The sequence below is a fragment of the Macrotis lagotis genome, chromosome 2, assembly GCF_037893015.1.
Source record: "Macrotis lagotis isolate mMagLag1 chromosome 2, bilby.v1.9.chrom.fasta, whole genome shotgun sequence".
Lineage (NCBI taxonomy): Eukaryota > Metazoa > Chordata > Mammalia > Peramelemorphia > Peramelidae > Macrotis > Macrotis lagotis.
Window position 1 is genome coordinate 48,012,951 of NC_133659.1, and position 23,169 is coordinate 48,036,119.

Here is a 23,169-nt window from a genome sequence, read left to right on the forward strand (position 1 = left end):
TTGTAAATATGTTTTTTTTCAAAATATGTATGTAAAATGCTAACTTGACTACTCCCTGCTTAGGGGAGAGGGTTGGGAAGGGAGGGTGGAAGGAAATTTTGTAACTTGGAAGTGTGCATGTTCAAAATGGATAAAAATCTATAAATAAAGATTGCTAGGAAAGTTCTGTCTTCCTGGGATAAAAGTAGAATACAATCCAGTACAGGAGCTTGTTGGTGACTGAATCAGCAACTTTGGAGTGACTGAATCAGCAGCCACAACTTCCAGAATTCTCAGCCCACAGATGGTACGGGGATCCAGCAACCACTCAGAAAGAAAAATAAAAGAAAAAAAAATAACCTTTTGATAACAATGGACTTGGCCAAAAAACTTGTTTGCATTTCTCATACTCAGATTTAGTTTAAAGACCCAGGATGGGGAGAAGCACTAGCACCCTATTCAGTCATAGAGAAACTCAAACTTTGGTCACAATTGCAGGGTGGAAAAAAAGTGGAAAAAACAGATTACCAGAATTATTTCTGAAAACAGCAGCATGAAAAACAGGAGCAGAGTCCCACTTTAATATAAAGTTAAAAAAGTCAAGATATAGGCTGAAAAAATGGTCAAATAACAACAAAAAATCCACTATTATAGAATGCTACTATGGTTACAGGGACACTGAAAATTGAAAAAAAGCAAAATCATAACCATAAAGAAAACATGAATTGGTCTCGGGCTAAAAAATAATTCCTCAAAGAACTCAAAAAGGATTTTAAAAAATCAAATAAGACAGGTAGAGGAAAAATTGGAAAGCAAAATGTTAGTGATGCAAGAAAATCTTATAAGTCATCAACCTGGGGAAAGGGGCACAAAAAATGTTGAAAAGACATTATACTTTAAAAACAGAATAGAGCCCTGAAGACAACTTCTTATAAAGTAGAACTGACAAATAAAAAAAACAGGAACAAATGTTCACAAAAGAAAATAATTCCTCTATAGTTATAATTGGGCAAATAGGAGTGAATAACTTGGGGAATGACTAGACAAGTTGCGGGTTCTAATTGTGATGGAATATAAGGAATGATGAGCAACATGAGTTCATATAACTATGTGGAAAAACTTATATGTACTGGTGCAAAGTGAAATAAACAGAACCAATGGAACAGTGTACACAGTAGCTGCAGAATTATATGATGATAACTATGAATGATTTAACTATTCTCAGTATTTCTGACACGATAATTTTGAAGGATGAAAAAATGTTATCCACCTTCAGAGAAATAACTGAAGGAGTTGAAATACAGATTTTTTTTATATTTTTGCTTGCTTCTTTGTTTTTGTTCTGTGTTTTCTTTCACATCACAGATAATATGGAATTATGTTTTGCATAACTGCATATGTATAACCTATATCAAATTGCTTTTTTTAATGAGGGTGGATGGGAGGTAGGGAGAAAGAAAATTTGGTGCTCAAAATTTTTAAAATTGTCATAATAATTTTAAATGTAATTAAAAAACTAAAGGTACTGAAGAGCAGGATAAAAAACCAAACTAATCTTACTTCCTTTTTTGACAATATCATTAAACTATTAGTTAATGGAATTTTATGGATGTATTTTACCTTTATTTTAGTAAAGCTTTGAATAGATTATCTAATATTACTGTAATAAAGAAAATCAAGAGATCTTCACTAGATGATAACATAGTCAGATAGTATCAGAACTTTTTGGATGGTCAGACTCAAAACAGACTCCTCTTCATTCTCATTTGCCAAATTTTCATCCAGGTAATACACAATAACCATGAGTGCCCTACAAGATTCTGGTCTAAGGTCTTTTATTCACAATTTTGTATGGCTATCTCTTTAGATGCCAAGAGTTCAGCTATCATCTCTATGCTTAAGATCCTCAAATCTACTCATCCAGTCCTAGCCTTTGTTCAAATCTCCACTTTTCCAAATTCCTATTGAGCATCTCAAAGTGTATATTTTTGTGACATCTTAAACTCACTGCATCCAACATTGAATTCATTGCATTTGACTACCCATTACCACTCCCCTTTCCCTAACTTTCCTATAACTAATGAGGGCACTGCCATTCCCTAATCATCCAGGCTCTAGGTATCATTCTATACTTTTTACTCTCCCTCCCCTCCAATTCCAATATTTTTAATGCTGCCAATTTTAAATAGCTTTTATTATCCAGGACAAGAATTGCACTTTCACTTATTTACAGTACTGATAAAGTATTTAGAATGCCCAGATTTATATAGCAGCTTAAATGTTACTTTTAAAATGCTACAGCCTTGGCTTCAAATTTAGGAAATTTCAGTTTTTGGAAAGTTGTGTAGTATGCTCTTTTTCTGGTGCATTTAGTCAACTTATTCAACAGTGGATCCAGAAGAAGCACCTCAAGATGGTGCTATTCCACCCCCTGGGAACTCACCAAGCATGCTTCCTGGAATGTCTCCTGATAATCCCCCTGCACTCTGGAATAGCTTAGTAATGGAGTTACAGACCTTCTCCATTTCTTTCTGCTGATGCTCAGATTCTTCCTTCTCAACAGTCTGGTTCTTATCCAGTTGATTATTTCATTATATTTGTTAAGAATGTTCTGTTTGTCTTCATAGTCAATTTTGCTTTGCAGTTTTTCAACCTCTACAGTAGACTTCATGGTGAAAGCATAAGTTTCAAGGGGATTGTTGGAAGACATCTTGTCTCTCTGCTTCGCATTCTCAGTCTTGTATTTCTCAGCCTCCTGGACCATATGCTCAATGTTTTCTTTGCTCAGACAACCTTTGTCCTTGGTGATGGTGAACTTGTTCTCCTTGTCTTAACCACAGTGGAAACATTGAGAATGCCATTTGCAATATGTCAAATGTCACTTCAATATGAGGAACACCCCTAGGTGCTGGAGGGATTCCTGTGAATCCAAACTTGCCAAGCAGGTTGTTACCCTTTGTCATGGTTCTCTCACCTTCATAATTCTGAATAGGCACACCACCCTGGTTGTCTGAGTAGGTGATAAAGGTCTGTGTCTTTTTGGTGGGAATGTGGTTTGATGTTTGATCAGAACTGTCATCACTCCACCAGCAGTTTCAATTCCAAGGGAAAGAAAAGTGACATTAAAAGCAATAAGTCCTGCACATTCTCAAATTTGTCTCCTGACAAAATGACAGCCTGTACAGCTGCACCATAAGCAATAGCCTAATTAAGATGGATACTCTTGTTGAGATCCCTGCCCTTTTGCAGAAACTTCTGGATTTGGGGGATTCAGTAGTGGAATCACCTACCAGGACAATGTCAAGAACCTGTGATTTGTCTAGTCTTGCATCTCTTAATGCCTTTTCTGTGGGGTCCAGGGTGCCATGGAAGAGATCAGCTTTCACCTCTTAAATGCTCTTGGTTGATTGATGCAAAGAAGTTAATACCTTCATAGAGAGCCAATAATCTATATTAGCCTGGGTCCCCAAGCAGTGTACAAATGACAAACAACTCTCTTATTCTCAGTGATGTCCTTCTTGTACTTTTGCTTGAGCTCGGCTATAAAATGGTTGTCTAGGTGATTGTCAAAGTCCTGCACATCCAAGGAGGTGTCCCCAGCTGTGGGCTTGACCTTAAAGATGCCATCCTCAATGGCAAATGTGGAAACATCGTAAATACCACCCCAAGGTCACAGATCCACACATTTCTCTCAGCCCCAATCTTTTTTTTTGTCCAAGCTACAATAGCAGTAGCAATTGGTTCATTGATGACTCAGAGCACATTGAAACCAGGGATGGTTCCATCATCTTAGTAGCCTGAAGCTGGGAATCATTGAAATAGATTGGTACTATGACCACAGCATTTGTAACAGTCTTCCCAAGGTAAGCTTAAGCAATTTCTTTCATCTTGGTCAACACTGTAGATTATACTTCTGGACAAAAACATTTGCCTCCCCTTTGGACTCCACTTGGATAGATGAGAGATAGTGAGGATAGGGTCTATGGGTAGAAAAAATTATAATACCCTGTCAGATAAGAGTGCTGTTTTAGTTTTGTTTAACAGAAGGGAAGGTTCCCACATGATGTCAGTGGGTGATGGCAATATCTGTACATGGCTATGATGTTAAAATAAAATATATCAATAAATATTTTTCAATAAAGTATTTTTATGGAATAAAATAAATCTTCTGAACTATAGGAAAATATGGGCTTTTCCTGGGGAATATTTGGAGCTTCAGCTTAGAGTACTCACAGACTCTGTAAAGAAAGGAACAAATGTCCCTTATGATCCTTAAATAGAAATGCATTGTTAACCATACCCCGTAAACAATTAAACTACGGTATTGCCTTTTTATTCACAGGTGATTAACTCCTCTAGAACAAGGAGTTGTTTCTGATCAGGTTAGTTTTTCTTCTCCTTCTTGCCAGCCAACTCTGCAGTGTCAAACTTCTGGGAAGAACACAGTTGTTCATAAGTAGTTCTGTTGTCCTCTGGAGCCCTTTGGTCTCAGTGTTGATGGGGTGTTGCTGTTGAGACAGAGGAAGTGAAAAGAACAGCTGGCTTTATTCAGCTGAAAATGAAAAGAGTTTTAATGAAAATTTTAACTAACTCTTTCATTTAAAAAATGCTATGTCAGTAGCCCTTCAAATGATGAACTAAGTTGCAGGTTGGTTTAAACAAAATACAGCAAACACATGACATTCCTCTCATCTCATGTCTATCACCCCTTAATTTCTGTTTAACTACAAACCCACACTGGGATTAGAGAAGAACCCAGTTTCTAGGTTCTCTGTGTAAGCCTTGAAATACATTTTTTTAAAAAAAAAAGTTTAGAAATGGCTTATGTTGACACTGAATAAAGTGAAAATATTATTTGGCTCATTGCTTTAATCCAGGTAAAAGAAACCTAAAACTTGGAAAGCTGTGAAGAAACTACTGCTGCAACCTGTTGGCCTGCTTTTTTTATATCTGCTTCCCCAGAGGGTTGATCTGTCATGTATATTTACTCCTTATAAAAAATCTAAAAGTTCATTGTCCATTTCCTCTCTTCTTTTGTCCCTTTGATTAATTGAACCACAGATCGCCTAGAGAATGTTAGTTTTTTCATTTGTGTATCTCTGTGTTTGTGTATATGTGTATGTGCATGTGTGTGTGTTTGTGTATGTGTGTGTGTGATATGTATGTTTATATGCCCAATAGATATTGATCTTAGATCAATGATTCTCATAAGGATTAAACAATTTTTTTGGTATTTTCCACAAAACTGTTAGGAATTGTAGAGATGATTATTTCTAATGAACAAATTTTTTTGGCTCTTTCTACATGTATTGGGAGCTTCCTGATCAACTGTTTTCTTGCAGATAAGTTATATCTCAAATATAAAACAGACTTAGAACTGGCTAAGCAGTCCCATACCCTGGAGACAGTTAATATAAAAGTCAACAAACTGTGCTTCTGGTCAAGATTAGGCATTCCTCAGACTGGATAAGTGACTGTTGATGATCTATCACTTGGAAGAGTAATAAAGCCCTTGTTATGGAAGCTTTGAAGGTTGCTCTGAGGTAGGGAGAAGCCCTTCCTTTTCATTTGAAAATATACTTATATAAAGAAGCTCATAGATTTAGAGGCAGAAGGCAATTGTAGAAGCAATTCCAGTGTCCATGTTTTACAAATGAGGAAATGAATGTCTGGGTGACTTACCCAAGGTTATACAGATAGGATCATAAAATAATATATGTAGAACGAGAAGAGGTCTTGGATTTCTCATCTAACCTATTCATTTTAAAAATGAGGAAATTGAGGCAGGGGGAAGGTAAGTAATTTGGTAAAGATTGCAAAAGTATTAAATAGCATAGCAAGGATTTAGGCTTCTGTGAACTAACTTCTCCTGAATCTAGGGTACTTATGTAGCTCTTCAAGAATTTCATTAAGGAGAATAATTTGTTAGGCAAAATCAAGTCTATTTTATTAATATATTTGTAAAGTTATTTTACCAGTAAAAGGCTATTCATCTTTTGAAAAAAATCTATCAGTAGTACCATCCTTCCCTTGACAGTTTGGTGAAATTGATGAATCCCTTCTCAGAATAAAGGAATAAAATAAAATATGCATACAAGTATAAAGAGAAACAAATATATCGAAATACCAAAATATTTTTTAATTCAATGAAAAATATCATATTGAATGACTACAGAAACCTGTCTGCCTAGCTATTCCTTGGCAATATCATAGTTATTCATTAGTTATGAAGGATGATGTTAGTGGCAGCAACTGACTTCTTCCCTACTTGGATCCAGATAAAAATTCGTTTGGGAAAATGGGAGGCAGTGAATCATGGGGCAGGATTGAGGCAGGAGCTTTCTCTTGTTATTTGTTCAGACCTTCTTGATTCACTGTAGGGGGTGCAGGGGGTCCTTCAATCTGGAGTAGAGATCCAAATTCAGAATGTATAGTATTGTCTCCAACCCTGAGGGGAGCTGAAGAGAAAATATAGAGACTCTGGAAAGAAGGAAGGTAATTTCAAATGGATTGACTCCATTAGCAATAATGTGAAAGATTTTTAGAAGGCCCTTAGGTTTCTGAGGGTCACTTTGAAGTCTATTTCTTCTTTCCAGTAGGTAAAAGGAGAGAAGCCGTGTCCCTGGCAGCCTTCATGATAAGACTTTGAGGGTGAAGAACAGGTTTATTGGTAATTCCTTTCAATCATCTGTTCAAGATTGCTTGTATTTTTATCTTTGTTGAGGTTACTGGTGAGAATTTCACCCACAATTGGCAAAACTCATTTTGATAGATTTTTCTTTTCTGAGTAAGTTATAAGACCATGTTCATACACGTTATTATTTTTCCTTTCCTTTTATTTTTTGATTTTGTTTATTTATTTGGAATTTTACAATTTTTTCCCCTAATCTCGATTTCCTCCCCGCCAGCTGTCATGTCAGGAAGGCTATTAGTCTTCACATTACATTGATCTAAGTTGAATGTGATGAGAGAGAAATCATATCCTTAAGGGAAAAAATAGAGTATAAGATATAGCAAAATGACATTATAAGATAACTTTTTTTAAATTAAAGGTGATATAGTCTTTGGTCTTTGTTCAAACTCCTCAATCCTTTCTTTGGACACGAATGGTATTCTCCATTGCAGATACCTCAAAACTGTGCCTGATTGTTGCACTGATGGAATGAGCAAGTCCAGTAAGTTGGATCATCATCCCCATGTTGCTATTAGGGTGTACAATGTTTTTCTGGGTCTGCTTATCTCACTCAGCATCAGTTCATGCAAATCCTTCCAAGCTTCTCTGAATTCCCATCCCTCCTGGTTTCTCATAGAACTACAGTGTTCCATAAACTACATATAACACAATTTCTTCAGCTATTCCCCAATTGAAGGACAATCACTTAATTTCCAATTCTTTGCCACCACAAACAGCTGCTATGAATATTTTTGTACAGGTGATGTTTTGACCCTTTTTCATAATCTCTTCAGGGTATAGACCCAGTAGTTATATTGCTGGATCAAAGGGTATGCACACTTTTGTTACCCTTTGGGTGTAATTCCAAATTGCTCTCCAGAAAGACTGGATCAGTTCACAGCTCCACCAACAATGTATTAGTATCCCAGATTTCCCACATCCTTTCCAACATTGATCATTGTCCTTTCTGGTCATATTGGCCAGACTGAGAGGTGTGAGGTGGTACCTCAGAGATACTTTAATTTGCATTAGAATTATTAGTGATTTAGAGAATTAGTGATTTAGAGAAAATTTTCATTAATATGGATTATTTTGATTTCTTCATCTGTAAATTGCCTTTGTAAATCCTTTGACCATTTGTCAATTGAGGAATGACTTGTCTTTATAAGAGTTTGACTCAGTTCTCTGTATATTTTAGTAATGAGTCCTTTGTCAGAAATTCTAGTTGTAAAAATTGCTTCCCAATTTACTACATTTGTTTTGATCTTGCTTACAGTGGCTTTATTTGTGGAAAAGCTTTTTAATTTAATGTAATCAAAACTGTCTAGTTAATTTTTAAAGATATTCTCCATCTCTTCCTTAGTCATAAACTGCTTCTCTTTCCATAGTTCTGACAGGTAAATTATTCCTTAATCTTCTAGTTTGCTTATAATATTATTTTTTATGTCTAAATCCTGTATCCATTTTGATCTTATCTTGGTGTAGGGTGTGAGGTGTTGTTCTAATCCAAGTTTCTGCCATATTAACTTCCAATTTCCCCAACAGTTTTTATTGATGAGAGAGTTTTTAACCCCAAAAGCTGGACTCTTTGGGTTTATCAAACAGTAGATTGCTATAATCATTTCCTGCTATTGCACCCAGTCTATCCCACTGATCCATCACTCTATTTCTTAGCCAATCAGACAGTTTTAATGACTGATGTTTATAATATAATTTTAGATCAGATAGGGCTAAGCCACCTTCTTTTGTACTTTTTTCCCATTAAATTTCTGGAAATTCTTGACTTTTCATTTCTCCATATGAATTTTCTTGCAATTTTTTTCTAATTCATTAAAGTAATTTTTTTTGGAATTTTGATTGGTAGGGCACTAGATAAGTAGTTTAATCTAGGAAGAATTGTCATTTTTATTATATTAGCTCAAAATATCCATGAGCAGTTCATATTTGCCCAGTTGTTTAAATCTGATTTTATTTGTGTGAGAAGTGTTTTGTAATTGTTTTCATAAAGTTTCTGAGTCTTTGGCAGGTAGACTCCCAAGTATTTTCTATTGTCCGAAGTTACTTTGACTGGGATTTCTCTTTCTAGCTCTTTCTGCAACTTGCTAGTCATATACAGAAATATTGAGGATTTATGAGGGTTTATTTTATATCCTGAGGGATATTTTATATCCTGCAAATTTGCTAAAGTTGCTAATTATTTTTGTTAGTTTTTCGGATGATTTTTTGGGATACTCTAGGTATACCATAATGTCATCTGTAAAGAGTGAGAATTTTGCATCTCCTTTCCCAATTCTAAACCCTCCAGTTTCTTTTTCTTCTCTTATTTCTGAAGCTAACATTTCTAATACAATATTGAATAGTAGTGGTGATAGTGGGCATCCTAATTTCACCCCTGATCTTATTGGGAATACCTCTAGCCTATCTCCATTGCATATAATGCTTGTTGATGGTTTCAGATAGATACTGCTTCTTATTCTAAGGAACAATTATTTATTCCCTCACTATCTAGTACTTTTAGTAGGAATTAAGTGCTGTATTTTGTCAAAAGCTTTTTCAGTATCTATTGATATAATTATGTGATTTCTGATAGGTTTGTTGTTGTTATAATTAATTATACTAATAGTTTTCCTAATACTGACCCAGCCCTGCATTCCTGGGATAAATCCTACTTGATCGTAATGTAATATCCTAGTGATGACTTGTAATCATTTTATTAAGATTTTATTTAAGACTTTTGCATCTAGTGGGGGTCAAGATGGTGGAGAGAAGACAGGCACAGTTCTAAAATCTCCTTATCTTCCTTCATAAATAATATGAAACAAACCTCTTAACATAAAACTGATCAACAAAACCCAGAAAGAAATGCCAGGAGAAAGAACATCTACCTCAGGATTTGTCTTCCACAGTCCTGGGTGAGTCCGGGCACAGAGGGCAGACTCTGCTTGGGAGCAAAGGACCTGGGAGAGCCTGGGAACCTGATTAACAGCAGAGCTGGAGCCTGGTCAACCTCAGGGGCTCAGGTCAACAAGGGAACAGAGGCATTGGTGGTGGCGCTGACCCTCTGGAGTTTGGGGGCAGGGCTAGAAGGAGAGTTCTGGTGCCAGAGACCTGCAGACACCATCCCAGGGCTCCTCTGGTCCAGAGGAACTCAGAGTCCATGCCTCCATTTCAGATGAAGCCTCTTCCCAGAACAAACACAATTACACACTACTTCTGCCCCAGGCACAGGTGTGTGAGCAGCAGAACCAACTCAGCTGACAATAGGGAGAGTGAGGACATCAACACAGGGTATAGCCCACCATTGATTGAAGACAAAAGTATTTAACAACTACAATCACTCCCTCTAGGCCAAGGGAGAAGGCCTCAATCAAGGTCACAAACACTCCAGAGAAAGCAAACAGCACCCCCTACTGACCAGCTGGAGATATTACACTCAGTGAGTAAAGACTATGAAATCCCAATGGGGGGGGCACGAGAGAAAAGGGGGGACTAACAGAAGGAGGGGAAAAAGGGGAAAGGGGAAAGAAAAGGGAGGGGGTGGATATAGGAGGGTAAAAACACTGAAGGGAGTGGTATCCAGAAACAAAATACTGGGGAATACAGATCAAGGGGGGAAAAAGGGAAAAAATACAAACAGAGGGGAAGATAACATGGAATGGAGGGCAATAAAGTTATTAATTATAACTTTGAATGTGAATGGAATGAACTCTTCCTTAAAATGTAAGTGAATAGCAGAGCTGATTAAAAACCAGAATCCTACAATATGCTGCTTACAAGAAACTCATTTGAATAAGAGAGATACATATAGAGTAAAGGTAAAAGGTTGGAGCAAACTATATTTTCCCTTAGCTGAAGTGAAAGAAAGCAGGGGTAGTAGTCCTTATCTCATACAAAACAGCTGCAAAAACAGAGAGCATTAAAAGAGATAAGGAAGGAAACTATATCCTCCTAAAAAGTACCATAGACAATAAAGTGATTTAAATACTAAATATGTATGCACTCAATGGGTTAGCATCCATCTTAGAGGAAAAGCTGAAAGAAATACAGGAAGACATAGACAGCAAAGCTCTACTAGTAGGTGACCTCAACTTCCCACTCTCAGATTTAGATAACTCAAACCATAAAATAAACAAGAAAGAAGTTAAGGAGGTAAACAGATTGTTAGAAAATCTAGATATGATAGACTTATGGGAGAAATTGAATGGGGATAGAAAGGAATATTCCATTTTCACCACAGTACATGGCACTTTTACAAAAATTGATCATGTACTAGGGCATAAAAACCTAAAAATAAACTGCAGAAAAGCAGAAAGTGAACACATTTATCTCAGATCCTATTGCAATAAAAATCATATGCCATATTGGGCCAGGAAGATATAGACCCAGAACTAATTGGAAACTGAATAACCTCATTTTATTTATTTATTTATTTTTGCTTTTGCTAGGCAATGGGGTTAAGTGGCTTGCCCAAGGCCACACAGCTAGGTAATTATTAAGTGTCTGAGGTCAGATTTGAACTCAGGTACTCCTGACTCCAGGACCAGTGCTCTGTCCACTGTGCCACCTAGCCACCCTGAATAACCTCATTTTAAAGAATGAGTGGATCAAACAACAAATTAGAGAAAGAAGTCATTATTTTGTCCTAGATAATGACAATAATGAAACAGCATACCAAACCCATGGAATTCATTCAAAGCAGTTCTCAGGGGATATATTATATCTTTAAATGCTTACATGAATAAATTAGAGAATGAGGAAATCAATGAACTAAATATTTAACTAAAAAATTAGTGAAAGAACAAAGTAAACCCCCTCAGTTAAATACCAAATCAGAAATTCTAAAAATTAAAGGAGAAATGAATAAAATTGAAAGCAAAAAAAACTATTGAATTAATAAATTAAAACAAGAGTTGGTTTTATGAAAAAACCAATAAAATTGATAAAACTAAGGTCAATTTGATTAAAAATAAAGAAAGAAGAAAACCAAATTACTAGTATCATAAATGAAAAAAGCTGAACTCACCACCAATGAGGAGGAAATTAAAGTAATAATTTGGAATTATTTTGCCCAACTCTATGCCAATAAATTTGACAATCTAAGTGAAATGGACAAATATTTACAAAAATATAAGTTGCCCCAGTTAAATGAAGAGGAGATTACATACCTAAACAACCCTATCTCAGAAAAAGAAATTCAACAAGCCATCATTGAACTACCTAAGAAAAATTCTCCAGAGCCTGATGGATTCACAAGTGAATTCTACCAAGCATTTAAGGAACAATTGGTTTCAATTCTAAATAAACTCTGGAAAAACAGGGAAGACAGAACTCTGCCTAACTCTTTCTATGACACAAATATGGTACTGACACCTAAACCAAGAAGAGTTATAATAGAGAAGAAAAATATAGACCTATCTCCCTGATGAATATAGATGCGAAAATCTTGAATAAAATCTTAGCAAAATGATTGCAAGTTATCATTAGGATAATACATTTTGACCAAGTAGGATTTATTCCAGGAATGCAAGGTTGGTTCAATATTAGGAAAATTGTTAATATATATATATATATATATATATATATATATATATATATATATCAACAATAAACCTATCAGAAATTATATGATTATATCAATACATGCTGAAAAGGCTTTTGACAAAATACAGCACACATTCTTAATAAAAACACTAGAGAGTGTAGGAATAAATGGACTGTTCCCTAGAATAATAAGCAGTATCTATCTGAAACCGTCAGCAAACATTATATTCAATGGGGAGAATCTAGAGGCATTCTCAGTAAGATAAGGGGTGAAACAAGGGTGCCCATTATCACCACTACTATTCAATATTGTATTAGAAATGTTTGCTTCAGCAATAAGAGAAGAAAAAGAAATTGAAGGACTTAGAATTGGAAAGGAAGAGACAAAATTCTTACTCTTTGACATAATGGTGAACCTGGAGTATCCCAAGAAATCATCCAAAAAACTATTGGAAACAATGAGCAATTTTAGCAAAGTTGCAGGATATAGAATAAACCCTTATAAATCCTCAACTTTTCTATCTATGACTAGCAAGATACAGCAGGAAGAGCTAGAAAGAGAAATCACATTCAAAGTAACCTCAGACAATAAAAAATACCTTGAAGTCTGTTTGCCAAGGCAGACTAAGAAACTTTTTGTAAACAATTACAAAACATGTCTCACACAAATAACATCAGATTTAAATACCTGAGCAAACATCAACTGCTCATTGATAAGTGGAGCTAATCTAATAAAAATGACAATTCTACCAAAACTAAACTACTTGTTTAGTGCCCTACCAATTAAAATTCCAAAAAGTTGCTTTAATGAGTAGAAAAATTTGTAAGTAAATTCATACGGAGAAATAAAAAGGCCAATAATTTCCAGGTATTCAATAAAAAAAGTGCAAAAGAAGGTGGCTACCTATCTAAAATTATATTATAAAGCATCAGTCATCAAAGTTGTCTGGTACTGGCTAAGAAAAAGAGTGGAATAGATTAGGTGTAATAACAAGAAACGATTATAGTAATCTGCTGTTTCATAAACCCAAAGGGTCTAGTTATCGGGATAAAAACTCTCTCTTCGATAAAAAACTAGTAGGAAAATTGGGAGTTAGTATAGAAGAATCTGAGATTAGTCCAACACCTCACACCCTTTACCAAGATAAGATCCAAATGGATTCAGGACATAGACATAAAAAACCAACACTATAATCAAACTAGAAGATCAAGGATTAGGTTACCTGTCAGATCTATGGAAAGGGAAGCAGTTTATGACTAAGGAGAGATGGAGAACATCACTAAAAACAAAATAGATGATTTTGATTACATTAAATTAAAAAATTTTGCACAGAAAAAAAACACTGTAACCAAGATCAAAAGAAATGTAGTAAACTAGGAAAAAATCTTTACAACTAATGCTTCTGACAAAGGACTCATTTCTAAAATATGTAGAGAACTGAGTCAATTTTTTTAAAAAATGCCATTCCCCAATTGACAAATGGTCAAAGGATATGCAAAGACAATTTACAGATGAGGAGATCAAAGCAATCCATAGTCATATGAAAAAGTTGCTCTACATCATTACTCATTAGAGAAATGCAAATTAAAGCTTCTATGAGTTACCACCTCACACCTCTCAGATTGGCCAGTAAGACAAGGGCAGTGATCATTGTTGGAAGAGTTGTGGGAAATCTGAGACACTATGACATTCTTGGTGGAGCTGTGAACTTATCCAACCTTTCTGGAAAGCAATTTGGAACTATGCCCAAAGGGTAACAAAAATGTACATATTTTTTGATCCAGCAATACCACTACTGGGTCTATACCCTGAAGAGATTATGAAAAAGGATTAAAACATCACTTGTACAAAAATATTCAAAGCAGCAGGATGGCTTGTATCTAGTGGAAGAGTTCATCTCCCTTTCAGCTGAGAGAGCTTTGCTGGCCATGCCTGAGGTGGGGGGGGGGGTGGGGGCAGGTTGTTATTATCTTTGTTCTGGGAAAAGGGTTCAGCTAAAATGAATGTATGGAGTCTGAGGTCCTCCTGACAAGAGAAGCCCAGTAGATCCATGTCCAGCTGCACTCTGCAACTCACCCTCCAGCCCTACTGGAACATCCCAGACCATCAGTCTCACAGCCAACGACTCAGTGCCCCAGTTGGCTCTCAGACCATGGCTCCCGCTGTCAGCACCTCCACAGTTGATCCCAGGCTAGTCCAGCTCTATCCCCTCAACACTGGCTCCCTACTCTCTGTGCCCAGCACCCCCACCACACTCCCCTGAGGCAGACCTTGAGGTAGATGTTCTTCTCCTAGCTTCTCTTTCTGGGTTTTATTGATCAGATTTCTGTTAAGAGGTTTATTTCATATTATAAATGAAGGAAGACCAGGAGACCTTAGCAGAAGGCCCATCTTCTCTCTACCATTTTGGTCAGACATTCCATACCCATCATCATTAAATCTCTTGCTGTTTTCAGTGTGTGTCTATCAGTCTCTGCCTGTCTTCTTGTTTCTTTCCCCTTATCTTATGTAAAAGTCTTGTCTATTCAATGGGTTTCCGCTTACAAAAGAAAAAAAGGAAGGGAAGAAGAAAGGAAGGGCTCAAATATTTATTACATACTTATTATGGGTCATACATTTTGCTAAGGGTTAAGGAAACAAATTGAAGCAAAAAGGAAAGCCAATCCCTGCCCTCAAGTAGCTAACATTCTAATTAGAAATAAAAATACACACAAAGGGCCTGACAACTGCAGGGCACACTTTGGAAGTCTGAAAGTCAGGGAAAAAAACAGGAGGAGAATGAAGGAAGGTCTACCTAGAATACTCCATAAAATGGAGACATTGGTAGAAAAATCACCAAAGCATAGGTGGAAGACCTTTGAGTGGCATGTTCCGCATTGATAAGAACACAGTGATGGTTGGATGTTCCAAGACTGGGAAGCCTCAGCTGTTGATGATAGTTCCTAGATGAGGTAGAATCATTTAGAAATACAGAAGCTAGGAAGAGGGTTGGGAAAGATGAAAATCTCACCTAAGCTACTCCATAAAACAGGAGGAAGAGGGGCAGGAAGGGAATGTTTGTATTATCAAGTCAACTCTTTTTCATTATTCAGAAGGCTGATCCTGAATTCCTAAACAGGAATAGTAAAGGGGATTCAAGTCCAAATGATTCTCCAGTGGGTTGATTATACTAATGCTAGCAGAGAAAACAGACAGAATCATTTTTAAAACTTTTATTGATTCATTGTTTTTATTTCAAAAACTGTTTTTAGATATAGCTCACTGCCAATAGCTAATTCTACTCTTAAAAAGAAGAAAAAAATTTAAGCAAAAAGAATTAGCACAATGACATTATATATACATAGTCTCCTGCTTTTCTTTTTTATTTTGGCTAGGCAATGGGGTTGAGTGACTTGCCCAAGGTCACATAATAGGCAATTATTAAGTGTCTGAGGCCACATTTGAATTCAGGTACTCCTGACTCCAGGGCCGTTGCTCTATCCACTGCGACACCTAGCTGTCCCCTTTGGACCTATTTTAGATATATCAATAAAACTTTTAATTTTTGCTTTTCTTTGCTTTATTTAAAAATATATATTTATGCCTTTTGTCTTAAAATTCAATTGAGAAAAAGATCTAATCAGTGACTATGACTGACAATCATATTGTCATTTATTTCATTTCTTTGAGGGAATTGGTGTGTCATTTTATCTCTTCTCTAGGACCTTTATTGTTTGTTTTTTCATAAATCAGTGTTAAATTTATTTTCTTTTTATTTATGCTATATTTGGTTCTCTTGATCTTCCTTATTTTGTTCTGCGTAGATCCATACAAATCTTTCCGTGTTTTTCTGAATTCCTCAAAGTTGCTGAATAATAATAATTCAATATATTCTTAAATCAGTCATTAACTGATCAAGGATCTCTTTCCAGTTCTTTGCTATCACAAAGAATGCTGAACAAAGAATACTAAATTGGACCTTTGCAATTACTTTAGCCCACTGGGGAGATGGTTGGGTCAAAGAGTATGAGCAGTTATTCACATTCTTTTATAATTCCAAACTGAAATACAAAACCGTTAGATCATATTGCAGCCCCCACAATTTTCATAGCCTCTCCAAAACAAAACGTTTTCTGGTTTTGATAATTTTGCCAATCAGCATGGTATAGTATTAAACGTCAGATTTGTTTTAATTTGCATTTTTTGTAATATTAATGGTTTAGAACATGTTTTCATTTTGTTATATGTAGTTTCTAATTCTTTCAAAATCTATTCATATCTTTTGATTTGTAACTATTAGGGGGAATGCTTTAAAAATGACTAATACCTTCAATATGAAGTTTTAAAAAAAACAGCTCAAAAAAGGGAGAAGCCACATATTAACCACCAAGGCAACTTTGAACTGAATTCAGCTATGATGAAGAATAATAAACTTATATGGCTATCTTTCACGGAATTATAATAAGTCTAAAGAGACCATGTTAAGTGGTTAAATTTAATTCCTTTGGTTGTAATGTTACAATCCTCCATTAGTTTTTGTTGTTGCTGCTGTTTTTTTTTAATCTCCAAATATGTGAGGAAATGACCATCAGCCCCACTTTAAGTGTCACCTCTTCAGGTGAAGCTGGGATATCTGTCAATGAAAAGGGTAGTGGGTGGGGGAGGATGGTATTGAACCCAAAGCAAGCCAGTTTACCCCAGGGATGCAGCTGGCAGCCTCCATCCAGGCTATCAGCTGATCACTGACTCAGAGCCTGCTTGGAGTTATTTCCTAGCTAAGTAACATTCTTACCCAAAGGCATTGAAAATACTTAGCTTTTCCTTAATAATACTTAGCATTTATGTAGCACTTGCTAATCATTAATTAGTTAATCTGTACAACAGCCCTATGAGGTAGGTAAAGATAATGATCCTCATTTTACAGATGAAGAAACAAACACTGAGAGGTTAAATAACTTCAACAGGGTCTTTCAGTGAGCTCATAGCAGAACTAGAATGTCAGTGAGATTTTGACCTGGGAGAAAGATCAAGATTTTATTTTAGTGCAGATGATACCACTTTAAAAGCATCAAAAGACCCATTTTAAAGCATCAGGGCAATTCATAATATGCATTCATCTTCATTTCAATCCAGAGATTTTTTGAGCAAAAATATGAAATCCTCTGAAATAATACAGGATTATTTATGGTGTCCACTAATATTAAACATAGTGTCTACAATTTCTCATAAGGTAAACAATGTTGGGTAAGAGTAAATGGAGTCATTATTGAGGACTAAAGAGGATGTAGGAAATAGAATATATAGCTTAATTAGTAAATAGTGGAGAATAGGAAATAATGGCACATAATTTAAGAGGTTTTAATTTTTTTACTTCACTACATATTTTTTCATCATATGTTAAAATATAATTATTTCTTAAAAATTTGAGTTCTAGTTTCTCACCCTGTCTACGACTCCATTCCCCTACTTGAAAAAGCAAATCATTTTTATTGATAATACTTGTGAAATACTGCAACACCTTTACATATTAGAGATATTGTAATAGAAATCATGGTCAAAATAATATAATAAAACTAGAGAAAGTTGTTTTTTTCAATCTATATTTAGAGTAAGCTTTGCCTCTCTCTCTCAGTTGATAATATTTTTCATCATGGGTTTTTTGAAATTGTTTTGGATCCTGTTTTGATAAAAATAGGTAAATGTCTCACAACTGTTCATTCTTGAAATATTATTGTTTCTGTGAATAATGTTCTCAGGGTTCTGTTCAATTCATATTACATCAATTCTTTTCATCCTTTCCCAGGTTTTCTGAAATCATGCTGCTCATCATTTCTTATAGCCCAAAAATATCTCCTCACAATCAGACAATACAATTGGTTCAACCATTCCCCAATTGTTAGGCTTCCGCTTGATTTTTTTTTTATTTTTTGCAAGCACAAAAAGATCAGCTATAAATACTTTATTTTGTAAAAATTTTTCTTTTTTATCTTTTCTTAAAACACTTTGCTATCAGGAATACTGCTGAATCATAGTTCTACAGCCCGTTTACATCGATATTCATTAAAGAAATTTGTCTATAGCTTTCTTTCTGTGTTCTTTATAGTCTAGGTATCAACATAATGTTACTGTCATAAAAATAATTTGACAGGTTACCATTATTTATATTTTTACACAATTTATATCATATTGGTATTATTTTTTAAATGTTTGGTAGAATTCATGTGTAAATCCATCTGGTCCTGGGAATTTTCCTTAGGAAGTTCATTGATGACTTTTTCAATTTCCTTTTCTGAAATAGAGTTGTTTAAATTTTAGATTTAATCTTCTATTGATATATGAAGTTTATATTTTTGTAAATATTCATCCATTTCACTTAGATTGGCAGCTTTACTGGTATATAATTGGGCAAAATAGTTCCTAATAATTGTTTTAAAATTTATCTTCAATGGTTGTTGCTTTTGCCCATTTCAATTTTGATAATTTGCAATTTGGTTTTCTTTTGTAAATCAAATTAAACAATAATTCAACTTTTTAAAGTTTAAATAATTAGCTTCTTTTTATTTATTAGTTCAATGCTTATTTTTATTATCAATTTCATTAATCTGTAGATTTTCAGGATTTCTATATTGTTATTTAATTGGGGATTTAAAATTTATTCTTTTTCTAGTTTTGTTGTTGTTTTTTACTTTCATGTCCAATTCATTTATTTGCTCTTTCACTCCTTTGTTGATAAATTCTCTCCTTAATGCTGCTTTGACTGCATCCCACCAATTTTGGAATGTGTCTCATTCTCATTCCTTTTAATTAAATTATTAATCATTTATATGATTAGTTTTTTCACTAATTCTTTAGGATTAGATTATTTAAACTTCAATTAACATAATTTAGTTTCCCATGGAATTTTATTAAGTATAATTTATTTTGATTTATAGTCTGAAAATGGCAAATTAATATTTGTGCTTTTCTGAATTTGGTTCTGGGAATTTTATGATTTAATATTTAGTCAATTGTTTTGTGTAGCTGTCATGTATAACTGAGGAAAAGGTACACTCCTTTCTATTCCCATTCAGTTTTTTCAAAGATCTATAAAAGTCAAATTTTCTAAGATTCTATTAATCTCCTTAATTTCTTTTTGTTTATTTTATAGTTAAATATTGAGGTCTGAAAGGGGAACATTGAGGTTCTTCCACTAAGAGAGTTTTACTGTCTTTTTCCTCTCATAAATCACTTAATTTTTCTTTTAGAAATTTAGATGTCATGTCATTTGATGCATACATATATGCTTATCATTGATATTACTACATTATAATTGTTTCCTTTTAGGAAGATGTAGTTTCCCTGTTTGTCCTTTTTAAATCAGGAATATTTTTACTTTTGCACTGAGTTCATGATTGCTATACTTGCTTTACTCTGCTTCAGTCCCTTGTGTTAACTCTCTGTATGTGTCTCTGTTTCAAGAGTCTTTCTAGTATAAACATCATATAGTTGGATTCTGATTTTTTAAGTCTTTTCTGATGTCTGCTTCTGTTTTATGAGCTGATTCATCTCATTCACCTTTATAGCTATGTTTGCTATTTAGTTCAGTCCTTTTTTTATTTCTATTTATTCCTCTTTTTCTCTATTTTTATTCTGTTCTTCCTCTAAAGTTTTCTTTGCTGGTGACCACTGCTGCTTTTTTTTAATCTGCCTTCACTTTTTATCACTCTCCTTCTTACTTCCCTATTGGTTAAGATAGATTTCCATTATAAATTGAGTATTTGTGTATTTACACAAAATTTTCATAGAAATACATGTGTAAACACATACATAGATATATAAAATATATACATTATATGTATATATATATATATATATATATATATATATGTATGAAAGTCAAATTTTCCCTTCAACTGTTTTTTTTAATCAGGATTATTTGAAAGTCTTATATTTCATTAAATTCTTATGGGTTCATTTTCTCTTGAGGGTTTATTATTTTGTCTTCCAGAATATCATAATCTAAGCCCTCCTCTCCTTACATGCAAAGGTTTCTCAATCTTTTCTGATCCAACTTCATGTTATTTTAATGAGTTTTTTCCTGGTTGCTTAAAGTATTTTCTCTGATCTAGTAACTCTGGAATTTCACTATAAGATTCTTGCAAGCTTTCATTTTGGGGTCTCTTTTAATTGTCCATCAGTACATTTTTTTTCCATCTTCTATTTTATCCACCCTCTAATACAATGATACTGGGGCAGTTTTCCTGATAATCTCTTAAAATTTGATGTCTTTGATTATATCTTTCAGGTAATCTAATAATTCTTAAATTATCTTTCTTTGTCTGTTAAAATCAATTATTAAAACAGTTGATTGACTAATAAGGAAATATGTTAAACATAATTTTACACATATAATTTATATTAAATTACTTGCTATCATGAGGAGGGAAAGGGGAGACAGAAAAATGTGGAACTCAAATCTTACAAAAAATCACTGTTGAAAACTATATTTATGTTTAACTGGAAGAAATAAAATTATATGTATATATATATGTGTGTGTGTTTGTAAATATATTCAAAAGGTCAAAAAAGAACAAAAGAAAGAAAACAGTTGACTTGGTAAGTTTCAACCTCTTCCCATGACTTTCCATCCTTGAGAAAAAAAAAGTTTTCCATAAATAGTAATGTGGGGCATGGTGTGTAATATGCTAGACTATCATTTAGGAAGACCTAAGTACAAATCCTATCCCAGATTGTGACTGACACAGCTCAAGCTATGTCACTATGAGCAAGCTATATTGACTTTTAGGATCATCTTCTTCATTTGTAAAATGAAAAAGCTAAACTAGTTTCCTTTTAAGTCCACTCCAGAATTTTGACTATAGTTTTCATATATTCCCAGTGCCTAGAACAGTCCTTTTGTCATCGTAGATAAATAAATATGTTGTTGTTAAGGACAAAACTTTAAAGAAATTGAGATATGAGGAATTTTCATGATCAATCCTAGTTCTCAAAAAAGAATAGTTTTTGAAAAATAATATGCTTGAGGGGCAGCTAGGTGGCACAGTAGATAGAGCATCGGCCCTGGAGTCAGGAGTACCTGGGTTCAAATCCAGCCTCAGACACTTATTAATTACCTAGCTGTGTGGCCTTGGGCAAGTCACTTAACCCCATTGCCTTGCAACAAAAAAAAAACTAAAAAAAATATGCTTGAACGAGGACAACTATATTAGACTGGCTTTGGACAGTGTTATCCCCATCCAGGAGAAGAAAAACAAAACAAAACAAAAACAACCCTTCTAATGAACACTTTATAAAAATTATCTCATATAATCTCTTTCTCTTAATTGTAATTCCTCATACCAAAAATGACTAATCTGTAAGCATGTTTACCAAAAAATATGTATGTACAATGCTAACGTGACTATTTGCCACTAAGGGGAGGGAGACTGGTAAGGGAGGGTAGAAGGAAATTACATGTGCATATGGCAGAAATGAATAAATGAGTAATATACTTGGAGAAACAAACATGCCTTCCTCCACTCAGCAGAAAAATAAGGGCCATCACTATTAATGATGGGGTATATATCAAGCATATTTTTCTACCAGTTGATTTTGTTTATGTTGTTGTTGTAGATGATGATGATGATGATGATGATGATGATGTTAATGATGTATGGGATTACAAGGAAGGTTTTAGTGGTAAAATGAGTTCAGGAGTGATGTCAGAATGAACAAAAGAAACAAATAAAGAGAATTGAGTATATCAGCCAAATTAAATTGTTTAATTGAATCTATAATCTACAGATCTGTCTTTTTTAACAATAGTAATTGATTTACAAAAGTTGCTTCTGGAATTAAGAGTATGTACTTATTACAATGTTTTTCAGGATGTATCAATGGATAAAATTAAATAAGAAAGATCTTAAATATACTTTACATTTCCATATGTCCTTCCAATTTATCTTTTTCTAAAACACAGTATGTTCATTGTACTGTTGAGAGTTCCAACATCATTTTATTTATGGAACTATTCAAACATATCAAAAGGATGCAAATTTCCATGATCAAGAGATATTTATGGCACACCCATTTGCCTGTGGCCTAAATGAGGCACTATCTTGGCCAATCTTGCACAATGTAATGTCAAAATTCTTGTGTAGGCACTATGTCTAGATTGCAAAAGAGCTACAGATCCCAGAGTCATTCTTCTAAAGTACATAGTAATATGCAAATAAGATTTTTCCAGCTGATATCATCATCCAAATTTCACCAATATCCTTTACCTGATTGCATGGGTAAGACAATAAGAAAAGGGAGGAAAGGTTAAAGAATAAATAAATAAATGAATGAATGAATAAATAAACTAATTAATTAATTAATTAATGTGATCTCAGCTTTTTTATATTTGCATGCCCATGTCTTTCTCTTCCAATCACATTATTGTCCTCTGAAGGAAGAATGATGGAGACATGGGTAAGTAAAAGGAGAGATGTGCAGAAATAAAAGCTATTAGCAAATACCACTGGTAAATCCAAAGTGCATAACAAAGGTCTGATTGTAGGATAAAGGGAAGCAGAGGATAACCCACCATCTTCCAATTCCACAAAACTGCCTCTGTGAAGTCAAAAAGGGAATGACATAAGATCAGATAACACAGAAGGCAACACATCTCACCCCCAACAAGGTCTCACTTTCCCAGCAAAGAATCTCTCTCCTGTGTTAGCCCCAGGAATCAGTGTTCAAAATCAATCTCTATTGAGCAGAGACAATTTCACTCTGGTGAACAAGTCTTTGAAAACCACTAAAGAAAACTTCCAAAAGATATATTGCTGCATAGCTACTCGAACAATAGTGAAGAAAGGTCACAGGCATCCCAAAGGATGATCACCTACTACCATCAATGATCTCTTCAACGACTTTACCAGTTACTAAGCACATAGGAGTTCTTCTGCAATGGCGGTAGGTAGAGAGATGCAGAATTAAGAATGTGCCAGTGCATCCAAAATGCTTAAGGAAA

General features: G+C 34.5%; 1 pseudogene; it reads right to left on the minus strand.

The window, feature by feature from the left end:
* Nucleotides 1-2,348: 2,348 nt before the first annotated feature.
* The window catches only part of LOC141511861 (heat shock cognate 71 kDa protein-like), a 32,222-nt pseudogene continuing 11,401 nt past the window's right edge, over nucleotides 2,349-23,169 (minus strand).